Source organism: Ranitomeya imitator, chromosome 10 (assembly GCF_032444005.1).
Source record: "Ranitomeya imitator isolate aRanImi1 chromosome 10, aRanImi1.pri, whole genome shotgun sequence".
In the NCBI taxonomy this organism is placed as follows: Eukaryota; Metazoa; Chordata; class Amphibia; order Anura; family Dendrobatidae; genus Ranitomeya; species Ranitomeya imitator.
In genome coordinates, this window is record NC_091291.1 from 122129031 (window position 1) to 122138299 (window position 9269).

The following is a 9269-nucleotide window of genomic DNA, read 5'->3' on the forward strand; positions in this document are numbered from 1 at the left end:
GACCACCTGACGTTGGTGGAACTTGGATACCCAGAAGGAGGCACCTAAGCCAAAGGCTCTGCCCGGAACCAGCTGACGGTACTGGAACCAGGATGGGGAGCAGAAGGTACAAGAGCAAAAGACACTGCCGAGAACCAGCTGACGGTGCTGGAACCAGGTGGTGGACCCGAAGGCCCACAGGAGAGGAGAGAACAGCTAGGCCGCGAGGCAGCCGCAGTTACCGAACCCCAACAGTCCTACAGGGGGAGCTGGGCCTACTGGCACTACAGAACCAGCCTTGACTACCAGTTCACGCAGCCCACATAGGAAGCTCCTAAACTGGAGGCACCCTGGAGTTGGCTAACCCGACCGCACCACGACGAGGCAAGCATAGGTGTCTCAGTGAGCTTGACACAACCCGGAAACAGCTGACGGTGCTGAAACCAGGCTTGGCACGAGGGAGTACCTGTGACAAAAACACTGCCGAGAACCAGCTGGCGGTGCTGGAACCCGGATGCGTTGCCCCAGTGTGCAAGAGCCAATGGCACGACCGAGGACCAGCTGACGGTGCTGGAACCCGGTTACTAAGCTGTAGGTGCCCGCGCTTAAAAGCACTACCAAGGACCGCCTGGCGTTGGCGGAACTCGGATACCCAGGAGGAGGCACCTAAGCCAAAGGCTCGGCCCGGAACCAGCTGACGGTGCTGGAACCAGGTGGTGGACCCGAAGGTCCACAGGAGAGGAGAGAACAGCTAGGCCGCGAGGCAGCCGCAGTTACCGAACCCCAACAGTCCTACAGGGGGAGCTGGGCCTACTGGCACTACAGAACCAGCCTTGACTACCAGTTCACGCAGCCCACATAGGAAGCTCCTAAACTGGAGGCACCCTGGAGTTGGCTAACCCGACCGCACCACGACGAGGCAAGCATAGGTGTCTCAGTGAAGTTGACACAACCCGGAAACAGCTGACGGTGCTGAAACCAGGCTTGGCACGAGGGAGTACCTGTGACAAGAACACTGCCGAGAACCAGCTGGCGGTGCTGGAACCCGGATGCGTTGCCCCAGTGTGCAAGAGCCAATGGCACGACCGAGGACCAGCTGACGGTGCTGGAACCCAGTTACTAAGCTGTAGGTGCCCGCGCTTAAAAGCACTACCAAGGACCGCCTGGCGTTGGCGGAACTCGGATACCCAGGAGGAGGCACCTAAGCCAAAGGCTCGGCCCGGAACCAGCTGACGGTGCTGGAACCAGGTGGTGGACCCGAAGGTCCACAGGAGAGGAGAGAACAGCTAGGCCGCGAGGCAGCCGCAGTTACCGAACCCCAACAGTCCTACAGGGGGAGCTGGGCCTACTGGCACTACAGAACCAGCCTTGACTACCAGTTCACGCAGCCCACATAGGAAGCTCCTAAACTGGAGGCACCCTGGAGTTGGCTAACCCGACCGCACCACGACGAGGCAAGCATAGGTGTCTCAGTGAAGTTGACACAACCCGGAAACAGCTGACGGTGCTGAAACCAGGCTTGGCACGAGGGAGTACCTGTGACAAGAACACTGCCGAGAACCAGCTGGCGGTGCTGGAACCCGGATGCGTTGCCCCAGTGTGCAAGAGCCAATGGCACGACCGAGGACCAGCTGACGGTGCTGGAACCCGGTTACTAAGCTGTAGGTGCCCGCGCTTAAAAGCACTACCAAGGACCGCCTGGCGTTGGCGGAACTCGGATACCCAGGAGGAGGCACCTAAGCCAAAGGCTCGGCCCGGAACCAGCTGACGGTGCTGGAACCAGGTGGTGGACCCGAAGGTCCACAGGAGAGGAGAGAACAGCTAGGCCGCGAGGCAGCCGCAGTTACCGAACCCCAACAGTCCTACAGGGGGAGCTGGGCCTACTGGCACTACAGAACCAGCCTTGACTACCAGTTCACGCAGCCCACATAGGAAGCTCCTAAACTGGAGGCACCCTGGAGTTGGCTAACCCGACCGCACCACGACGAGGCAAGCATAGGTGTCTCAGTGAAGTTGACACAACCCGGAAACAGCTGACGGTGCTGAAACCAGGCTTGGCACGAGGGAGTACCTGTGACAAGAACACTGCCGAGAACCAGCTGGCGGTGCTGGAACCCGGATGCGTTGCCCCAGTGTGCAAGAGCCAATGGCACGACCGAGGACCAGCTGACGGTGCTGGAACCCGGTTACTAAGCTGTAGGTGCCCGCGCTTAAAAGCACTACCAAGGACCGCCTGGCGTTGGCGGAACTCGGATACCCAGGAGGAGGCACCTAAGCCAAAGGCTCGGCCCGGAACCAGCTGACGGTGCTGGAACCAGGTGGTGGACCCGAAGGTCCACAGGAGAGGAGAGAACAGCTAGGCCGCGAGGCAGCCGCAGTTACCGAACCCCAACAGTCCTACAGGGGGAGCTGGGCCTACTGGCACTACAGAACCAGCCTTGACTACCAGTTCACGCAGCCCACATAGGAAGCTCCTAAACTGGAGGCACCCTGGAGTTGGCTAACCCGACCGCACCACGACGAGGCAAGCATAGGTGTCTCAGTGAAGTTGACACAACCCGGAAACAGCTGACGGTGCTGAAACCAGGCTTGGCACGAGGGAGTACCTGTGACAAGAACACTGCCGAGAACCAGCTGGCGGTGCTGGAACCCGGATGCGTTGCCCCAGTGTGCAAGAGCCAATGGCACGACCGAGGACCAGCTGACGGTGCTGGAACCCGGTTACTAAGCTGTAGGTGCCCGCGCTTAAAAGCACTACCAAGGACCGCCTGGCGTTGGCGGAACTCGGATACCCAGGAGGAGGCACCTAAGCCAAAGGCTCGGCCCGGAACCAGCTGACGGTGCTGGAACCAGGTGGTGGACCCGAAGGTCCACAGGAGAGGAGAGAACAGCTAGGCCGCGAGGCAGCCGCAGTTACCGAACCCCAACAGTCCTACAGGGGGAGCTGGGCCTACTGGCACTACAGAACCAGCCTTGACTACCAGTTCACGCAGCCCACATAGGAAGCTCCTAAACTGGAGGCACCCTGGAGTTGGCTAACCCGACCGCACCACGACGAGGCAAGCATAGGTGTCTCAGTGAGCTTGACACAACCCGGAAACAGCTGACGGTGCTGAAACCAGGCTTGGCACGAGGGAGTACCTGTGACAAAAACACTGCCGAGAACCAGCTGGCGGTGCTGGAACCCGGATGCGTTGCCTTGCCTATTAAAGATTGTCTTCCTAGAGCCCCAACTAGCGGTGTTGGAGCAAAGGGTAAGCAGGGGGAGATGAGTGTAGGCCGAAGCCTGCACTGGAGGCAGCTTTGTGTCTGCGTTGCGTTTGCAGGACACTTTGCCGGCTACACACTGGGGGAACAGCTGGCGTTGCTGAACCCCACTAACACAATGGCGTGTGTTTTTCTCTGTGCAGCTAGCACTTGCGGGCAAAAACTAGCGATGTTAGAGCCCGTGTTGAAGCAGGAGGAGGAGGAGAGGAGCAGAGTGTAGGCCGAAGCTTAGTTGAACCAATTTCAAAGGAAACCTTTAACCCCCCCCTCAGGTGTTACAAAGTACAAGAGACACACCTTGTGCAGTATTAATGCTGCACAAGTGAAAGGTTGCTCTATTAATTTGTCTACTTGCACACGCTGAATGAAAGACATACACAATTTACCCCATTCTACAGTCAAACTGTAGTGGATGCGTGACTTGGTTTTTTGATGAGACGCAGCACAGGTGTCCAAAATAACGCCTTGGTGCTTGGAGCAGCTTCCTGAGCGTTGTTATTTGCTGTACAGGAGTCTGCGCTCTTGTGTTATCCCTTGGCAATGCCCTGTTAGCGCTGCCCATCTTATGACATCATTTCATGTTGGCCGGTGCGGTTAACGATGGCCATAAATCCCAGACCCACAGTGTCTTTTCATAAAGCCACACTGCGGTGCTGGGATTCGTGGCCTTGAGCAGTAAATATTTTGGCCGCTCACACACGTCCTTACACCTGCTTCAGACTGGGCGGCCTCTGCTGATCCCTTCTTGCATGCCGCGGCCATGAGGCTGCACAGTCTGAAGAAGGCTGAAGGAGATGAGTTAAGACAGGCGAAGATATGCACTGCTCGTGCCCATCAATCACACCCTCGCAGTCAAAATAATTAAGACAACGAGGAGCATTTTATTCAGGCAGGGCGGACGAACAGGCGCAAGTAGCCAACCAATGATGTCAGAAGACGGGAAGCGCTACCAAGGGGGGTGCTGCGTATCATTAGAAAGGAAAGTCACACCTCAGGGACAGTGGAATGGTCTCAAAGAGACACATTTTGTACGTGTTGAGTTCCACGTGGGCAAGGAGAAAACATCAGCCACCTTGTACAAATGCAGCAGTACTGCTGTACAAGGTGGCTGTTATACATAGAAACACCTGGGGGTGGGGGCCAGGCTCCCTTCAATTTCAGTTCATGTGCCTGCGTGGCGTTTGCAGGTCACGTTGCAAGCTGCACAGCAGGGGAACAGCTGGCGGTGCTGAACCCCACTAACACATTGGCTGGTGTTTTTCTCTGTGCAGCTAGCATTTCCGGGCAAAAACTAGCGGTGTTTGAGCCCAGGGTCAGCAGGAGGAGGAGGAGAGGAGCAAAGTGTAGGCCGAAGCCTGCACTGGTGGCAGCTTTTGGTCGGTTGTGCCAGCGTGGCTTGTGCTGGACACGATGCCGGCTACACAGCGGGGGAACAGCTGGCGTTGCTGAACCCCACTAACACATTGGCTGGTGTTTTTCTCTGTGCAGCTAGCATTTCCGGGCAAAAACTAGCGGTGTTTGAGCCCAGGGTCAGCAGGAGGAGGAGGAGAGGAGCAAAGTGTAGGCCGAAGCCTGCACTGGTGGCAGCTTTTGGTCGGTTGTGCCAGCGTGGCTTGTGCTGGACACGATGCCGGCTACACAGCGGGGGAACAGCTGGCGTTGCTGAACCCCACTAACACATTGGCTGGTGTTTTTCTCTGTGCAGCTAGCATTTCCGGGCAAAAACTAGCGTTGTTAGAGCCCAGGGTCAGCAGGAGGAGGAGGAGAGGAGCAAAGTGTAGGCCGAAGCCTAGTTGAACCAATTTCAAAGGTTACCTTTAACCCCCCCTCAGGTGTTACAAAGAACAAGAGCCACTCCTTCTGCAGCATTAATGCTGCACAAGTAAAAGGTTGCTCTATTAATTTGTCTACTTGCACAAGCTGAATGCAACACGTAGACTATTTAGCCCATTATACTGTTTAACAGTAGTGGAGGCGTGACTTGTCTTTTTAAAGAAAAGCAGCACAGGTGTCGAAAACACCTTTTTGCATGGGCGCAGCTTCCTGAGCGTTGTTAGTTGCTGTACAGGAGTCTGCGCTCTTGTGATCCTTTGGCCATGCGCTGTGAGCGCTTCCTGTCTTATGACCTCATTTCATGTTGGCCGTTGCGGTTAGCGATGGACATGAATCCCAGACCCACAGTGTGTTTTTAAAAAATCACACTGCGGTGCTGGGATTCGTGCCCTGGTGCAGTAAATATGTTTGCCGCTCACACATGTCCTTACACCTGCTTCAGACTGGACGGCCTCATCTGATCCCTTATCGCCTGCCGAGGCCATGAGGACACCCAGTCTGAAGAAGGCGGAAGGAGATGAGTGAACACAGGCAAACATATGCACTGCACATGCCCATCAATCACACCCTCGCTGTCCAAAAAAATAAGACACCGAGGGGCGTTGTTTCGAGCAGGGGAGATGCACAGGCGCAGCCAGCTAACCAATGATGTCAAAAGACGGGCAGCGCTAACAAGGGTGGTGCTGCGTGTCATTACAAAGGAAAGTCACACCTCAGGGACATTGTAATGGTCTCTAATGAGACACATTTTGTACGTGTTGAGTTCCACGTGGGCAAGGAGAAAAAGTCAGCCACCTCGTACAAATGCAGCAGTACTGCTGTACAAGGTGGCTGTTATACATAGAAACACCTGTGGGTGGGGGGCAGGCTCCCTTCAATTTCAGTTCATGTGCCTGCGTGGCGTTTGCAGGTCACGTTGCAAGCTACACAGCAGGGGAACAGCTGGCGTTGCTGAACCCCACTGACACATTGACTGGTGTTTTTCTCTGTGCAGATTGCATGTCCGGGCAAAAACTAGCGGTGTTAGAGCCCAGGGTCAGCAGGAGGAGGAGGAGAGGAGCAAAGTGTAGGCCGAAGCCTGCACTGGTGGCAGCTTTTGGTCGGTTGTGCCAGCGTGGCTTGTGCTGGACACGATGCCGGCTACACAGCGGGGGAACAGCTGGCGGTGCTGAACCCCACTAACACATTGGCTGGTGTTTTTCTCTGTGCAGCTAGCATTTCCGGGCAAAAACTAGCGGTGTTTGAGCCCAGGGTCAGCAGGAGGAGTAGAGGAGCAGAGTGTAGGCCGAAGCCTAGTTGAACCAATTTCCAAGGTTACCTTTAACCCCCCCCCTCAGGTGTTGCAAGGTACAAGAGCCACACCTTGAACAGCATTAATGATGCACAAGTCAAAGGTTGCTCTATTTAATTTTGCTCCTTGCACACGCTGAATTAAACACGTACACTATTTAGCCCATTATACTGTCAAACAGTAGTGGAGGCGTGACTACTAGTCTTTTTAAGGAGACGCAGCACAGGTGTACAAATTTACACCTAGGTGCTGTGCGCAGATTCCTTACCGTTGTTATTTGCAGTACAGGAAACTGCGCTCTTGTGTTATCCCTTGGCAATACCCTGTTAGTGCAGGCCGTCTCATGACCTCATTTCATGTTGGCCGGTGCGGTTAACGATGGCCATAAATCCCAGACCCACAGTGGCTTTTCCTAAAGTCACACTGCGGTGCTGGGATTCGTGGCCTTGTGCAGTAAATATGTTCGCCGCTCACACATGTCCTTACACCTGCTTCAGACTGGGCGGCCTCAGCTGATCCCTTATCGCATGCCGCGGCCATGAGGCCGCACAGTCAGAAGAAGGCGGAAGGAGGGGAGTGAAAACAGGGGAACATATGCACTGCTCGTGCCCATCAATCACACCCTCGCAGTCAAAATATATGAGACAACGGGGGGCGTTGTGTCGGGCAGGGGGGACGCACAGGCACAGCCAGCCAACCAATGATGTCAGGAGACGGGCAGCGCTAACAATGGGGGTGCTGCGTGTCATTAAAAAGGAAAGTCACACCTCAGGGACATTGTAATGGTCTGTAATGAGACACATTTTGTACTTGTTGAGTTCCACGTGTGCAAGGAGAAAAAGTCAGCCACCTTGTACAAATGCAGCAGTACTGCTGTACAAGGTGGCTGTTATACATAGAAACACCTGGGGGGGTGGGGGGCAGGCTCCCTTCAATTTCAGTTCATGTGCCTGCGTGGCGTTTGCAGGTCACGTCGCAAGCTACACAGCAGGGGAACAGCTGGCGTTGCTGAACCCCACTGACACATTGACTGGTGTTTTTCTCTGTGCAGATTGCATGTCCGGGCAAAAACTAGCGGTGTTAGAGCCCAGGGTCAGCAGGAGGAGGAGGAGAGGAGCAAAGTGTAGGCCGAAGCCTGCACTGGTGGCAGCTTTTGTTCTGTTGTGCCAGCGTGGCTTGTGCTGGACACGTTGCCGACTACACAGCAGGGGAACAGCTGGCGGTGCTGAACCCCACTAACACATTGGCTGGTGTTTTTCTCTGTGCAGCTAGCATTTCCGGGCAAAAACTAGCGGTGTTTGAGCCCAGGGTCAGCAGGAGGAGTAGAGGAGCAGAGTGTAGGCCGAAGCCTAGTTGAACCAATTTCAAAGGTTACCTTTAACCCCCCCCTCAGGTGTTGCAAGGTACAAGAGCCACACCTTGAACAGCATTAATGATGCACAAGTCAAAGGTTGCTCTATTTAATTTTGCTCCTTGCACACGCTGAATTAAACACGTACACTATTTAGCCCATTATACTGTCAAACAGTTGTGGAGGCGTGACTTGTCTTTTTAACGAGACGCAGCACAGGTGTCAAAATTTGCACCTAGGTACTGGGCGCAGATTCCTGAGCGTTGTTATTTGCTGTACAGGAGTCTGCGCTCTTGTGTTATCCCTTGGCAATACCCTGTTAGTGCAGGCCGTCTCATGACCTCATTTCATGTTGGCCGGTGCGGTTAACGATGGCCATAAATCCCAGACCCACAGTGGCTTTTCCTAAAGTCACACTGCGGTGCTGGGATTCGTGGCCTTGTGCAGTAAATATGTTCGCCGCTCACACATGTCCTTACACCTGCTTCAGACTGGGCGGCCTCAGCTGATCCCTTATCGCATGCCGCGGCCATGAGGCCGCACAGTCAGAAGAAGGCGGAAGGAGGGGAGTGAAAACAGGGGAACATATGCACTGCTCGTGCCCATCAATCACACCCTCGCAGTCAAAATATATGAGACAACGGGGGGCGTTGTGTCGGGCAGGGGGGACGCACAGGCACAGCCAGCCAACCAATGATGTCAGGAGACGGGCAGCGCTAACAATGGGGGTGCTGCGTGTCATTACAAAGGAAAGTCACACCTCAGGGACATTGTAATGGTCTCTAATGAGACACATTTTGTACGTGTTGAGTTCCACGTGGGCAAGGAGAAAAAGTCAGCCACCTCGTACAAATGCAGCAGTACTGCTGTACAAGGTGGCTGATATACATAGAAACACCTGTGGGTGGGGGGCAGGCTCCCTTCAATTTCAGTTCATGTGCCTGCGTGGCGTTTGCAGGTCACGTTGCAAGCTACACAGCAGGGGAACAGCTGGCGTTGCTGAACCCCACTAACACATTGGCTGGTGTTTTTCTCTGTGCAGCTAGCATGTCCGGGCAGAAACTGGCGTTGTTTGAGCCCAGGGTCAGCAGGAGGAGGAGAGGAGCAAAGTGTAGGCCGAAGCCTGCACTGGTGGCAGCTTTTGGTCGGTTGTGCCAGCGTGGCTTGTGCTGGACACGATGCCGGCTACACAGCGGGGGAACAGCAGGCGGTGCTGAACCCCACTAACACATTGGCTGGTGTTTTTCTCTGTGCAGCTAGCATGTCCGGGCAGAAACTGGCGTTGTTTGAGCCCAGGGTCAGCAGGAGGAGGAGAGGAGCAAAGTGTAGGCCGAAGCCTGCACTGGTGGCAGCTTTTGGTCGGTTGTGCCAGCGTGGCTTGTGCTGGACACGTTGCCGACTACACAGCAGGGGAACAGCTGGCGGTGCTGAACCCCACTAACACATTGGCTGGTGTTTTTCTCTGTGCAGCTAGCATTTCCGGGCAAAAACTAGCGGTGTTTGAGCCCAGGGTCAGCAGGAGGAGTAGAGGAGCAGAGTGTAGGCCGA